The sequence below is a fragment of the Zonotrichia leucophrys genome, chromosome 7 (assembly GCF_028769735.1).
Source record: "Zonotrichia leucophrys gambelii isolate GWCS_2022_RI chromosome 7, RI_Zleu_2.0, whole genome shotgun sequence".
Taxonomy (NCBI): Eukaryota; Metazoa; Chordata; class Aves; order Passeriformes; family Passerellidae; genus Zonotrichia; species Zonotrichia leucophrys.
The window spans coordinates 14474327-14490421 of NC_088177.1; the positions used below are offsets into that span (position 1 = coordinate 14474327).

The following is a 16095-nucleotide window of genomic DNA, read 5'->3' on the forward strand; positions in this document are numbered from 1 at the left end:
AGACTGTAACAGAAAGGGCAAAACAGGAGCTAAGAGAAATTGGCTTTAACCCTAATTAAATCAATGGCTCATTCAAGGCAACACCACCAAGACACATCCAGCTCAGATGGAAAAAAGGGTTCACCAAACAGAGCTACCCTGGGGAATTCCTAACTACAGAAAAAGGGTTACAGAAATATGTGGTGAACTAAAAAAAAATTTTTTTAATTAAAAGCCTGAAAGTTTTCCAGAATAAGCCAGGGTTTATTAATGTGTTTCAAGTATGCTACTGGACAATAATAGCTGCAGATTCTTCGTCCTTACTGTGTTCCTGGTTGTTATCCTTAAATTTGATCTTGCATTGATCAACGTAAGGCATGGCAGTGACCAAAGGCATCAGGATGCTTCAAGGACAGACTTTATGGAAATAGAGGGAGATAACTTGCAATAAATTTTATTCACATCACTGTATATGCTTTACATTTTTTCTAGTCAACAATTTCCATTCACACACCCCTGGCTGTAGGGAGAAGCAAAAACCCTGTGACCAAACTCCTTGTTTTCTAAATATGAATGGCACTTTGTCATGGACTTGTGAAACCACAACTGTGACTGGTTTCTCTACTCTCTTTTTGTTTTTTGTGCAGAAATGCATTTGATTCCTGACACTTTAGAATGTAGTAGATTGTAAGAAATGTGCCTCCATTTTGTGTTACATCACATGAACCTGCTCCGACAAGGAGGAATCACTGTGTTCACTGCAGCTCAAACACTTCCATCAAACCTGTTCAAAGCATGGCAGATCTATTTTTAGTCAACCAGAATGAAACATGTTCAGGGTAGGTTTGCATTAGACTTTCCTTAGGCCATGCTTTTTAATCCTTTGAAAATGTATTCACTGTCATTTCCAAGCATTTTCAGCCAGCTGATATTACACTGGCATTTTGCCTTCTCATGATGCCATATGCCAGTTTATGGAGACTATCATGCAAATTGCAAGAATTTAAATAATTTGTTACATCCTAAAAGCTGTAAGTCCCTTCTGTATGGCACTGTCATACAACTGCCAGCCTGGCTGCCAGCTTGTTCTTGTTGATTTAGGAAGTTAGAAAATAAGGTAAAACATGAATGCTAAATAACTAGAATGATAACAAGTAAAATGAGATTATTATAATGACTGAAATTGAAAGGTAATGCAATTTTTTTGTCCATCACAGGCAGAGAAGGATTTAACCTTGAAAAATAAATGAACACTTAGACAGAATGCAAAGGTTTCTATATTTGCAAGGGCTGAAACCATAGGCAAATAAAATACAAAACTAATTTTCACAAAATATCACAAGACTATCAACAATCCTATTGTGACAGTCTAAACTATTCAAAAAACTTTTAATCTAGTACAGTTTCAGTAGTTTCTCTCCCCTGCCCCCTTCCAATATTAAGAAACTAAGTTTTTTTTCTTTTTAATAATTTAATATCTACATAACTAAATAAAATTAAGATCCATTCACAGTTCTCATCCTGACCCCTGAAATACATTTAGCTACATATGAGAAAAAAATAATTCCAGCTTGTCTAGTATGGCAATGAATACCATAAGGGAAATCACATATAAAAGAGGAAAGAAAAGCCATGAAATAAAGAAAACCCAAATCTTGGCACAGCTGATCCTGCAATGGACAGCAACAGAGGAAACCATCAGGAATTTTATCCTGCCAAATGCCAGCATATTTCACTCGCTTGTACATACAAACACCAGGCCTATGCTAAAGCAGCAAGCAAAGCATGGAATATGACAATTGATTATATCTAGAGCAGCAAACTCAGAGTGGTGACTCTGCCCTATTCTCCCCACCATTATCTCCAGAACACATATTACCCATTTTAAAATAGTAACAGTATGAATATATCAATTCATTCACACTCTCTGAACTTTCTATGACCATTTCTGAGGGGAAAAATCAAACCCCTCTAAGTGGCCTGGCCCCAGTTCACTGCTCTGTGCATCACACAAGGGGGTGCTTAAGGTGAGATGGATTGGATACATTTGTTAAATAATGTCCTAAAGCACACAAGGCAGCAATGTCAGAGAGGTAAGATTTTTTTTTAAAAAAGGAAGATGCATAGTAAGCCCAGGACCTTTATAAAACAGGATTTTAAGCTGCTACTGAAAATGTGTCTGCTGCCCAAAAACCAAAACAGCATAAATGGATGAATTCCTATGGGCTGTTAACTGATCCCAGATTTGCTCTAACAGTTCATCTCCCTGAAAGGCTCTTAGAGCAGCACTAAAGGGCAAAGCAGCTCTCTCTACATATTGACTCTGGGATAATGAAACAAATTCAGCTGATAAATGGTAACACTTAACTTGCTATTGTCTGCATCCACTGGAGACTTCGTTATAGCTCTGAATATCTGCAGTAAATCACCACTTTAACTGGGGTGCTGCTTCACATTGATCTTCGTGGGTTACTTTTGAGTTTTCATTTTTTAAATAAGCCCCTCATTTTGTAGCTAAACAGATAAATAATTGTTCAGTGATATCAAGAAGCAGGTCACTGTAATTGACCTGACATGAAAATAGGAGGGAAATATCCTTAATTACACCATTTATCCTGAGATGCTATTCACTCCTGTCCTTGTGCAGTTCCTGCCGTGTGTTCTTGAGAGCAGCCAGCAAAATTATTTCATAGTTTAGTTACTTTATTAGGTGCTTTCAAGCATCAATTGGTGAAGATATAGGTACAACTATACAATTCTGCCAACTCTTCAAAAACTATTCTCTAAATAACAAAAATCAGGAATGTGTGACCTCATCCTTTTCAAAGCATGTAAGCAAAAAGAGACTAATAGTAAACATTTGTGTGATATGGTAATAGGGATAGGATGTTAAGCATTAAAAACTCAGTTATCCTGATACTCTGATATCAGCACTTATCTAATAAAATAACTCAGATTACTCACCCTGCTGAATTCTGTAAGGGTTACTTCTTGTCTGGCTAACAGCTATCATTAGAATAGATAAAGCAAAATTTGTATCAGTGAAATATTTCTAAATTCTAAGTCTCAATCACTGAGGAGTTAAGGTCAGCTCCAGTGACTCTGTGTTTTGATTCCATAAGCGTCATAGAATAGACTGCATGGCAACAGTTCAGTCCTAAATTGCCACTGAAGCAATGACAGTATAAAATTCATTTATGAATGAAGAATGGTAGAGAAGCCAAGTGCCCATTTAGCACATTTGTTATCCAAAAATGGTGGTGTCTATTCTACGCTTGAATGCATTTCCTTAAGTGGCCTGACTATTTGAGGGAAGTGAATTTTAATTACTTTCTGATAGAAGATGATGAAACCTATTTAGGCGCAGAATTTAAGTATATGTTTTAATATTTCCCTTTCACTGAGGAAGTTAGTAAAATGAGAATTGAAGGAATACTTTCCCAAGTGTCTACTAATTTCAGGAATCACAATTTGAGTTACTAGGTTAGTGTATCCTGAGGGAACTTGAACAGTTGTACCAAAATCCAGCCAATATTATCTGAAGCATAAATAGCTGCTGCCTAGATTAGAGTAACCCAGCCTAAAGTTAAAAAAGAGAAAAAAGAGCTGTTGGGCACCAATGGATTACTTTCTCTGATGAAAGATGCCAGCTGAATTCAGGGTGAATAAATGCAGCTGGAAACTATTGCTTAGTCAAGTAAGATAACTGCAGTTCATAGGACAGGAACCCAGTGTGATTAATTAGTCACATTGCAAAATAATTGATTCCACACAATTCCATTTCTAGCAATAAACAGTTTGAGGATGAAGATATTAACCTTTTGGATCAAATAGAAAGCAGACTGTACTCCAGCATGCTAAAAAGGTTAGAGAGTGAGTAATAATTACAGAGAACTGAAAGAGACTGAAAATATTTTCCCTGAACTGTTTTCAGTGTAAACAGAAAACCAGGGTTGGGGTTTTAAAATGATCAGCAAAGATAGCAATTACTTGTTTCTTCCCATTGGCTGAGTAGTTTAAGAGCTCTTTTTGAGATGCAAGCCTGTGCAGAACTCTGTCCCTCAGTCCAAGAGAAATCACAGCTGAAATTCTTAATTCTATAGTACTTTCCTAAATAGTAAATCACAGGACACAGCACTGAGCAGCAGTCCCCATCACTGAGGAGTTTCCATTCCTCATCACAGGTGTGAAATCAAGAAAGAAAATCACTCCTCCTGCATTCTCTAGCAAAGGCATAGCCAGGGTAAAGAGGAATGTTCAGCAAGAGAATTCACATAACCAACCTGACACTTGTCGTGCCACACTGAAATTTTACCAGTGGGGACAATATCCAGTTCTATGAAGTAACACCAAAATCTTTATTGACTGTCCAACTATGTCCAACTCCAGACTGTCCCTGGAGCCATTCATGCCTTATTTCTGTCCACCATGCTTATTACAAACAATACCTCCTTTTGGAACAAAGTCAATCTGTAAATAAAAGCATTATGCAGATTGTTAAAGGTGCATTGCTTTATGAGTTCCTGTTGGGTTTTCTTGTGGAATTGAAACTGCAGTGAACAGCATTATCCTGGGAATTATGGATTAATATGTGTATTTTGCTTCTGACACCTTTATTGAAGTTGATAACAGCAGCACATGCTAGCTTTTCATTTCAACACCTTGTTACAGCAATTCTCCTGATTTATTTTGCTAAGTGTGCCTTCAGATGTTGCCTCAGACAATTTTCTCTTTTCATTACCAAATACAACAAGGAAAGGGAAGTAATTCAAAAATAGAATATCATGCTGCTAAGATAGTTCCATCACAGGAAACGTTCCTGATGAATTCTTTCCTACCTCACTTCTGCAATCAAAATAAAACCAACAATGCAACTTAGTTTCAAAGACCAAACCTGATTCCTAAAGTTTCTAAGACTCAGTGAGGACCTCTTTGCCTCCATGTTTTGATTTTTGCATTACACAGAGAACAGAAAGCCCTGACCCTGAAGTGCTCAGCTGTACCTACTTACAGATTCACTACTGAATGCAGTATATATTGCAAAATTTAATCATGTATCAGAAAAAGCCAGCACTGCTTCTCATGCCAAAGTACTTCCCCACAAAATTGTGTTTCAGAATTAAAAAAAAGTCATTATCTTTAGGCAATGACATCTTCCCTAGCTGAATTGTGCCTCTCCTACAAAACCAAGCCGCCTTAGCATCAGGATTACAGAGGCAGAAGTGGATAAAACCTTGCTCCTGGTAAAATAGTCAGTGGAACATTTGTGCCTCTAGCCTGGCTGCAGGAAAAGCAGGAAAATGTCAAGTGAATATGTCCAGTAGATGAAATCCCATGTGTTAACAGTGCTTAAAAATGCATTGAATTATTATGTGAATTATTGCCTTTCTGGCAAGTTGAAACAGCTGTCGCTGAAAAAAGATTTCATCATGTGTAACATGATGAAACATAACAGAGGGAAAGTTAAAAACTCACTGTTCAGGTAGATAAAGGTCATTCCTGGTACACTGTAGTCATGCAGTTACCCTTCTGGAGTGTAAGACAAAAACACTAACTCGGTATGCTACAAAAGGTGTGGAGAAAAATTCCTAATGCTCACAGTGTTCCAGGGTATTAAAAACTAAAACAATACCAAAAGGTTATTTATGAAAACAAAACCAAATTATTTCTATCAGGTAAATATACTGAATTTTAAACTTGTTCTTAAAACATCGTGACTTTAGAATATGAGGAGAAATATTGATAGAAGTACAATCTAGCTAGGATTTAAACAAAGACATTTTTAGGGAGGAGGCTGGGAAGGGCTCTCATTTGCAGAATGCCAGGGAGACATTTGGGAAGCAGCTCACCCTGTGCTTCCCTGTCCTGTGAGAAGCTTTGTGTCCCAGGACAAAGCAATGTGAACTGGATAGGTTTGCACAAAACCTGCCACCACCTAAAAGATGCTTGGTTATTACAGAATATTGGTTATAGAGGGAAAACTGTTGGATAAGATTGCTCTCACCTATTAGATATTGAAATGCCTTAGCTTCAGCCTGAGAAGCTGACTTAAATCTGGATAGACTTTGAATCAGAATTAAATACTTACATAAAGAAATATTCTGATCCTATCTAGTTTATAGCCTTCTAACAGAATAAAAGAACCAAGAAACATCTTCAGAACTAGAAAAAAAAGAAGTATTCTTGCAGCACATTCTGAAAACTTTCATGCAGAAACCGTCCCATTAGTACATTGTTCCACCAGTCTGACATGTCTGTTCATTTGCAGGAGATGATTTCTCACCCAAAATACATTTCAGCACTTAAACATTGGGGGGAGTTTTGAGACTTAATTTTTCATACAAAAATCATGGCTGTGATGTGTACCTAGAAACATAAAAGAATTGAGGGTGGATGGAGGGTGATATTTAATGATCTAGAGCACATCTGTGGATGATCTAAAGGAAAAAAGACTTGTTTTTGAGATAAAGAAAGCAGAAAAAAGGACTGTATATGATGATTCATAATAGCAATGAACAAGTAAATTTATAGACTCTACTAATGCAATCTGGATGAGATCTACACAATATACTTCAAGAAGAGGAACAGAAGTTGGTTTGGCAGTCTTTCTCAAGTTGGGCAGTTTAGGGGTGAAAGGCTTCTCTTCTAGCCTTGGGCCATGACCACTGCAAGCTCCTGCAAAGGAGCCCAAGAGCCCCAGCCCTGATGCTGTTGAGCAGGAGCTGCCTGCACACAGCAGACATCCAGAGCGAATCCAAAGGCAGCAGGGGCTCAGGAGCTGACACCTGTGGGGTCTGGGGACATGAATTTTCACCTGGGCTGCAGCGTCACTGTGTACACTGCTGTACACAGTGTGGCACTGCTTCTGCAGCCTCTGCTGTGCCACAGCTTCCACTGCTGGCACAGCCAGTGTCAGCAGGCTCTGGGAGCACGTTCCTGTCCTGCACCACAACAGCAGCAATCTTTGGGAGCAAGGTTACCATTCAGTTAAATGCCAGATTTAACAACACGTCTTAAAATTGGTCAGTTAAGAAATTGTTATATTTTAACTTCTTGCTGACTTTCATAAGAACTGGAAGGACTCAGGAAAGATAAAAATGTGCAGACATAAATAAGAGACTGGTTGTATTTGTTACAGCTGAGAATTTATCATGGTACACTAGGATAATTTCATCTGCAAAGAATATTGACAGAGACTTTGGCAGAATTAATATTTCAAATAATTTCCTTGTTCCATCAGCACTTCTCTGCATTTGCCGCTCTCCCACATTTAATGCCAGTCTGTAGGAAAAGCTGCAGCTAATTTGTCTAGTGACCCTAATGAATGAAACAAATCATTCTATTTACTTGAGCAGCATTCTGATTCAACAGCAATTTTCTCAGCACAGCAATTTCATTGCAGTTCCAGTGCAGAGAAATATTTTCAGCCAATGTTTAGTCATTCTCACAAGTGTTATTAAACACTGTTAGTCATACACCAGCCATCCGTATCTTAAAGCACTCCAATCTCTTATTAAGAATTGAGTTTATTATGGGGAAAGTAAGGGAAAAAAACCCCAGAAAATATTACTGAAAAATCCAAGACAGTCTATAAACTGAATAAGATCCCATAAGATTAGCTTGGATATTATTTGAAATAAAATGTTAAGACTATTGCACATTGTTTATATTTGAAACTTGAGTATTTTCTGCAGTGATTTGCAGATAACACTCATTTGTCCAAAATCATATCATTACAGAAGAAGACAAAGAATTAATGACTAAAAGCCTTAATACTTCACTCAGTTTAGCATCATGAAAGCAGAAACAGCACTGCTATATCAGAAATTATCTACAGGGGAACACATTTGTGAGATAGATTTAATTGCACAACCACATTAAAGGGTAAATTCAAGGTTAACTGCTTGAATGCCCTCATTAGAAAGAGTTTGTAGTAAATAGGTAACATAAAGTCACTGCCAGAAATTTGTTGCTGTTGTTTCTGTGCTGAACTAGATTTCTGATATTGTTGGGTACCTCTCTCATAACTCAGTATTTGACTGTTCTCTCTACAATCTGATTAAGGTTTAAAAATTTAGGAATGATTAATGATTGGAATGTAAAATTTATACTTAACAAATCCCATCTCTTTCACAAGATTGTTATTTGTATAAAACCTTTACATACATAACTTTGTTCCAATTTCAATACACAGGCTTTTTTTCTCCCCAAAGTCTTTTTTAATCAAATAATCATAGGCTGAAATAAACCAGAGCTTAAACGGTGTTTCAAAACCACCTGTGCTTAGAATTAAATAAAATTATCCCCAAATTAAATTAAAACAAAATTCATATGCAAGTATAGTCACGAGCATGCAGCACATATAGAAACAGAAAACAGCCTTTTTCCAAGATATCACTGCTGCTAAGCTGAAGCATGCAGGGCTTTTACATCATAGTCTCCCGCACACTTCAGCCCTGCTCTCCACATCCCTTCAGGCTACACAAAAACACCACCCTAATTCAGAGAGATGGCACTCTACAAAGCATTGTTCTGATTCCTACAGTTAGTTTGTCACTTTGTTCATCTGACACCAAATTCTAGTGCCAACCTAGATGATGAGCATGTATGAATAGCTGAAAATGACTTGTGGGATGGGGAAATATGAGCAATAAGTTAGGGGGAAATTCCAATTTCATCTACTTCTAAATGACAGGTATTTGCAAGGTTGCCCTTGAGGATGTATTCATTGAGATCTACTGACTAGCGTCACTGCCAGTGTTTGTTACCACATAAAAGACTATCATTGAAAGCTCCACATACTGCTGAAATTGTAGTTTCTGCCTCATCATTGTTTGACAAGTCTGACAGAGGCTTTACAGAGGGCTTGGAAATCAAGCTTTCAATGGATTGGCCATGTCACATACACAGATGGATCCCTGAGAGCTGGCAAACACACAGCAGTCCCCTAACACGAACATATTTAACCCAGGAACCTCAAAGCATTAGTAGTTGTTTAATACAACCCTGATGTTAATTATTAAGTTGTCACAAAGCGAAAACAATGCTTTTCTACTAAAATAGCTGTAACATTTACTCTGAAAGTGTTTGCACATGCAGAAATCATTTGTAAACACCAATATGCCCTTCAGGTTCATACCTGGAGTAACCATAAAATACCATTTTTTTGTTGTTAGACATCATCTTACTACTGCCAAGATCCAACTCCAGACTCACCTGTGCCACTTCAGGGCAGCTGGTCACAAGGAGAGACAAGGGGCTCAATGTGCAGATCCTGCAAATCCTTAAAACTTTTGATGCAGAAAACATAGAACAAAAATGTCCAGACAGATAACACCTCTTAAACACTTTTATCCCATTAAATTGTCAGGCTAGAGACAGATAATGGCATTTTGGGCATTAGGCAGTGAAGACCTTTAGGAATCTCTCTTTAGGGCAGATATTTGGAGCAGGATTTATCCTTGCTTGCTACTGACAAATAAAAACACTTGCATTTTGGAATTGTGAAACTTGCTCTTGTTCTTCTAAGAATATTTTAAAGCACTTCTAATAAAAGCTAATTGAAAATCAACTCACTAACCAATTTCTTCTAATTACCTGGAATCAATGTTATTCTCGTATTTCTTCAAAGGTTTAAGAATGTGACTAAGTCTGGGGATTAACATAGCAATACTACTAAAATGCTTCAGTTTGAAAGAGTTATGGAAAATCTATCCAATATTATTGATAGTAATATGACAATTAATTTGAACAGCAGAGAGTAATCCAATTTGTGCTTCAAAGGAAAACTATTCGCATGATACAGAAATACATGTTCTTAAAAGAGCTGATGCCAGGAGAATTTAAAATTAAACTATCCTAATATATTACTGGTATATCACACCATTTAATGAGATTTATTATCAGATTTTCCTCCCAGAATGCTAAGTCAAATATTGGTATAGGCACCTTACTCATATCTTATTTATACATACTATTTGACATGAAGTATTTCATTTCACTTCCTTCCCCCCGACATGAATTTCCAATGATCCTTTGCCAGGAACCTCAGTTATTGCCATTCTCAACAAAGGCAGCTAATATAAACAGGATTAAATATTTATTTGCATTTGATTTCATTTATTCTATATTTCTATTTTTTGGTAGGTTGTAGTACATATTTAAATACATCAGACTATGAGAAAAATATGAGACGCTGACTGCACCACAGCCACCAGAAAACACTTAATTGTTTTTTCTCTTTATTATTTAAGTACATTTTATGTGGCACACATCACTAAACTTTTTCTTTGCTTTAGCAAACCAAACACAAACACTTTCAGAAAATAACCTAGGAATGGAAAGATGAACTTGATTACCTTATACATGTGAGACTGAAGCATTGCAAATCTTGTGCAGCTCTACAGCTCTTCTGTGTACATGCAGCAAACCTTGTAAAAAGAAACCAGCGCATTGAAAAGCATATTTTTGGTCCATGGGAATTAATTTCCTTCACCTGTTAGCTTGAAATTAAAGAAAATAACTTTTGGAGTTTTTCCCCCAAGGGGAGATCCATTTTCTTGCAATTCCCCACATATTTAGAGGGGGAATATTTCTTTTTTTTTTTTTTTTCAACCAAAGAACCTATTTTTAGTTCAAGGGCTTGCAGAGTTGACTTGCAATATATTTTTTCAGTTGCCCATGTGACATTTTCCATTTTGGACATTTAGATCTAGTGAATTCTGTTAGAACATCTTTCATAGTTTTTTCTTTCTAATCATACCCATCACAGACTGTGTAGCCTTAATTATTTTAAGAACTACGGAAAATTCTGTTTTTTGCTTTTCTAATTCATTTCTATTACCTAAAAGAGTCTATTTCGAAATTTTTTCATTTGGTATTTGGTTGGGCCCAGATGGAGTCTCTCATTTTACCTATTGCTGTTTGCTCATCAATGAGTTCTCCGCAATGATGGACTCTCAGGCTGATAACTGACTCTAAAAGCTGCTGACTGCACTTTCCTAGAGTCCCTGTCACTTAGAAAAGGGTCCAGGCTTCCAACCCTATAAAATTTTCTTAGATGACCATAAAAACATGCCAGCAAAGTACTTCCCCACTTTGCAGATGCAAAAACTGAAACAAAATTTGAAATACGTGATCTAGTCACAACAGACTTTAAAAAAAGATTTATATCCAAACCTGCTTTTAAATCTAGTCAACTAGCTGGATTTCATAATGTCGAATGTTGAATTTATAGTCAGTAAATATTTTCTTTGATATGATATGCTCAAGATGAGAAATGATGTGCGCTGAGGCCATGGGAGTTCCCCCACTGATTCACCCAGGTCTTCGTAATACAGCAGCTGAATATTCTAATGCATATCTGACTGTTTTTTCATTATTTCATCTTCTCTTCTTATGATCCCAATCTGGTGCCCACTGAATTCAAAGGAAGCAGATCAATGGTTTCCTGGGGCTTTCCATCAGCTGCAGAGCTGAGATAAGGCTGGTTTCACAGAGCAGGCAAATGTCAGAGCAGGGAGAGGGGCAGCAGCACCCCAGCCCTGGCAGCCCTGCAGGGAGGAGGTGTGGTGGGCTGGCTGAGGGTCCTGCTGCCTTCAGCCCTTCCCAAGGTGAGCCAAACTCCAGTGCCCTCCTGCCCATCCCTAACTGCCCTCCCGCAGGGCTTTTCCAGCCCTGCCTGCCTGCAGAGGAAGGAAATTATGTCTTGTGCAGTCTGGCTTAGAACAGAGACTAGATGGAGCTAAAGAATAAAGCAGGGATTTATTAAAAGGTCTCAATGGATGCACCTTGGGCAGCTCAAGAGCCCAGCCAGGGCTACACCCACGATGGACCCAAAATGGTCACAAAATGCATGACTGGTCATGGGGTCTCTCACTTTTCTAAGTTCTGGTCCATTTGCATATTGGAATTAATTTTCCAACTACAGCTCCAGCCCATGCAGGCCCATCCTGCCTGTTGTTCCTCTCTTTAGTCCATGTTGTTTATGCTCTTAGGCCTGAGATTTGGATCCTTTGTCCTTGGTCCCCAGCTAGGGAAGGAATTGTTTTGTCTCCCTACTCTGTGAAGAGAGCTCACCATACCCTAATATTACACACTAAAGCAGCTCATTATCTGAAAAATATGAAAGCTAAAACCTAAGCCATCAGAAAGATTGCCCTGTACTCTGTCCACAGCCTTACCATCATTAGAGTATTTTGCACCATTTGATACTCCTCACAGCACTTTTAACAGCTGCTTTTCAGTGCCTACTATAAGGAGCAACCCTACTGGCACTTGTAAGAGTATCACATATCAAATAGTATCCTTTGCACAGTAGCCTTATGTCATAGCTGAGAGAAAACATAGTGAGACAATTACATTAATAACCCTAAAATAAAAATATTAGATGGAAAGAGCTACTTCATTCACCCAGGAATAACATACTGATGCTATACATATGTACTGTGTATAATTAAATGAATATTTTGCTTAATCTACTTAATCATCAAAGTGCAGACTTCACATATAAAGCAAAATCAGAACTCAATATCTTCTCCCCCAGAGTGCTGAGCAAAAGAGCAGTTGTTATGCATATTCATACAGCTGAGAATAGGCAATTCTTCCAGTTCAAAACTGGAAACTTTCCTTTCTTGCACTTTTTGGGCTCACAGCTGAGATAAATAATATGCATAGAAACAGAAACCACAGTTTCCAGTCTTGAAAGATCTATCAATTTCCAAAAGGAAAAGTTGGTGGCACAATCACAAGGAAACCCAAACAATCACCCCCTGATGATGTACTTTAGCATAAATCACAGATTTTTAAAAGGATTTTGATAGCTAAAGTTAAACTGTCAGTCTTGATTCCAAAAACACAGAAATTTATTGAATAGATAGATAAATAGCACTAGAATCTATAACCCTAAGGACAACAAGCTTTTTGAAATATCAAAAGAAATCTAATTCAGTGTGTGTTCGACAGATTTAACCCTTCAAAAGAAATCACTGAAGTTCAGTTTGGAACAATAAATACTGACACATATACAAGCTAATTGCACAATGTTCATGTTCAAAATTTGTTTTAGAAATGGGCAATCTTGTACATTTTCATGCTTTACAACATGATTCAAATTCAGTTCTACCATGACACTGTCCTTTATTGGTTTAAAATGTTTCTTGCACAAGTCTGATAATTGCTATTAACATTTAAAGAAACGTAAACCACTATTAAAATTTAGTCAAAACTGAAGCTTCAATTCACTTTTCTTTCACAATTACTTAACTGATCTCAGTGAAGCTCCTTAAATTTAAAATGTTTTATTAGGATTAATTCTGGACTCCAACTGGTGCAAAACGTACAGTCTAGGGAGAAACAAAAATTTCTATTTGTCTAAGAGAGAGCATAGAAAACTACTCACTCCACTTGCTCTTGGATTTGATCCTTGTTCCTCACTCTCATCAAAGAGAGACTTCCTCTAAAGGCAGGGGATAAAACTCCTTCCTCACTGAGGTCAGTGAAGCCAGAGTTTTTAATGAAATGCTTTTCTTTCAACTGATGAAGTCCCCAGGCAGCACAAAGCTAAAATAGGAAAGAATCAGTTTCAACTGCATCTTTACTGCTTTTGGTCCACAACTAAACGTAAAAACATGGTACAAAAGCAGTAAGTTCATTGTAAAATTAAGTAGTAAGTTTATTCCGGCCCAAGTCAAAAACAGAATAAATTCCTCAGTGTAGACAGGCCTGTAACACTAACACTGTTTGTTCTGGAGCCTTCCTAACATCCATGGCCTTTAACAGGACCTGGGGATTTTCAATGACCATACACAACTGGGTTAAATCTTTGCCAATTCCCCTTGATGGATAAAAAGGCTCTGGTTATTCCATAGTCTATTTGGATCGCATTGAAAACACTTCTTGGAATGATCTAACACATTGTGTCTCCTAGCAACTGAATTAACAACTACTTAAGTAACCTAAAAGACTGTCCCAAAAGGCCATAACTGGGACAGGGGGAAACATTGGTATTCTGCAGTGGCACCCGGGAACTCTTGGTCCTTTCCCTACTGGTGACATTCCTGCAAAGGCAGTACCTGGCACGGTGGCTTCCTGGCGTGCGTGCAGTGCCGGAAATAACGTGACAGGATTGCTCTGCCTCCCTCCTTTGCTGCAGCTATGACAAAGGAGCTGCTGCTGTGGATGCAAATGAGGCCACAAGGACAAGCAGCACCACTTAACCTTAACTGGAAAACTTCTCATGCTTCCCTGCATAATGTCCTGTTTGCCTCAGGAGTGAATCAGGCTCTTTGCAAAACACAGCATCACAGAGCACAGCTGAAAATTTTGTTGGCTTGGGAAGGAGCAGCTGTGGTTGTGACCCAGGTGTCACTGCTTAGACACACCCAGAAAGGCACAGCAAGAGAACCAAAACCTAGAAAATTTCCAGTATAACCTGTACTATTGCTAGCGTAATTAAAGCAGCAGTACAGCAAACTGAGGCACAAACTGCAAGAGTCCCTTGAATTGCCTGTCACATTAGACACTTCAGAAAAGAAACTTGAAAAAGCTTCAAGGACATAAAGGAATACTCTACAAAGGCCACCTAAACCTCATTGACATAATATCACATTGGATGTACTGTAGACAAGAAACAAAGCATCAATAACCTCTAATCCACACAAAGGACTTATTGTGAAAGCACTTTCAGGCAGACTAGCTTGACCAAACCAGGCTGCACAGTCAACTTTCGCAAAGGCATGTAGGAGACATGGATTTTAATTTCTATTTAGATAATTGTACTAAACTTATTGAAGTTTTGCTTAACTGGGAAAAAAAAATAACATCCACCTGCTACAAGATGGAACATAATGTCAGACAGCAAAGGGGCAATAAAAAGACACAGCATCAGAAGAGACAGACAAGATCTGGGTGACAAAAGCACCTTGTAGAGTATTTCTTCCCTCTGACCAATGCTATAGCTATTCTAAACACCCTAAATTAGGCAATAAGATGTTTGACCTTGACAAGAATTAACTAGAACATAGAGTAACGTTTTGTGAAATAAAAATTTACAGCAACAGCCTGAGAAATGGTTCAGAAAAGAGGCCCTGACAGGCAGTCCCAAGGGTGCAGCGCTACTCAGTGTCAGCAGGGAGGTGATGTGGCAGAAACTGGGAAACATCACAGCAGAAAGAGTAAAAGTTAATTTTAAAAGGGTTGGATTACTCTGTCTGCCAATACACCAAATCCATGCCTGCTCTCATGAAGTAACCTTTAAAAGAAGGTTTGGTAGATATCAGTCTCCCTGTGCAAGAAGCAACAAATAATGCTGCAAAATAAGATAGTGGTAGTGCAGAGAGATGGAAACCCAAATTCCCAGCCTACCTCTCAGGGCTACCAAAATGCAGCAGTTTCATAGACCCATCACTCAGAGTTACACTCCCCTGAAAGTCCAAAATCAGAAGGGTCAAGATAAGACTGGGAGGGGTCCAAACTCCACAACCAGACTATTTAGACCCCAAATGAAATAGGCACAGGGATCTCTTGGAGGAAGTCCTTCTGCACTGAAGATCTAAAAAGGATGAACAAATAGAACCCTCAGGCTACTTCTGCCTTTGATGCTGAGCAGCATGAGTGGCACGCATAAATTTGTGATGTATTTGCCCTTGTTTCTTATTGAAGTTGCTTAATGATAACAGTAAATTTCATTCTCTCATCTGCTAGAAAAATGCTGATCATTTTTGTATTTATTTCCTAAATTGAACCCAGAAGTTGTGAAAGATGCAAGATTGATTTCACTGTGTTAGCCAGCTGCTGAGAAGACAGCAGGACTTGAGCCAACCCAGAGGAATAATTCCACTGCTTATTACTGCAGACAAACACCCAGAGCAGAGCCCTCTGCTCTCCCAGCCATAAGTCAATCACAAGAGTCAGAAGGCACTTTGCTCTTTGCTAGACTAATAGCCTGGCAATTATAAGTACACTTCATTTCTTGCTAGGCATCCTTTTTTTTTTTCCATGAATGCACCTTGTTCAGAGTGCAGCCCAGCAGCTTTCACATCTTCATTTCCCCTCCTAGGAAATCCTGCAAAAAGGAATCCTTGCAGAGATGTTTTGTTTAAAGGGTTTTTCCATAGG

General features: G+C 38.2%; 1 long non-coding RNA gene across 2 annotated transcripts in view; it reads right to left on the minus strand.

The window, feature by feature from the left end:
* The window catches only part of LOC135450515 (uncharacterized), a 106949-nt gene that overhangs the window by 45246 nt on the left and 45608 nt on the right, over positions 1–16095 (minus strand). For both annotated transcript variants that reach the window (XR_010441086.1, XR_010441085.1), the window contains one exon: positions 10338–10409. This is a non-coding gene — a long non-coding RNA (uncharacterized LOC135450515). Of the gene's footprint in view, positions 1–10337; positions 10410–16095 lie in introns of those variants that run through there.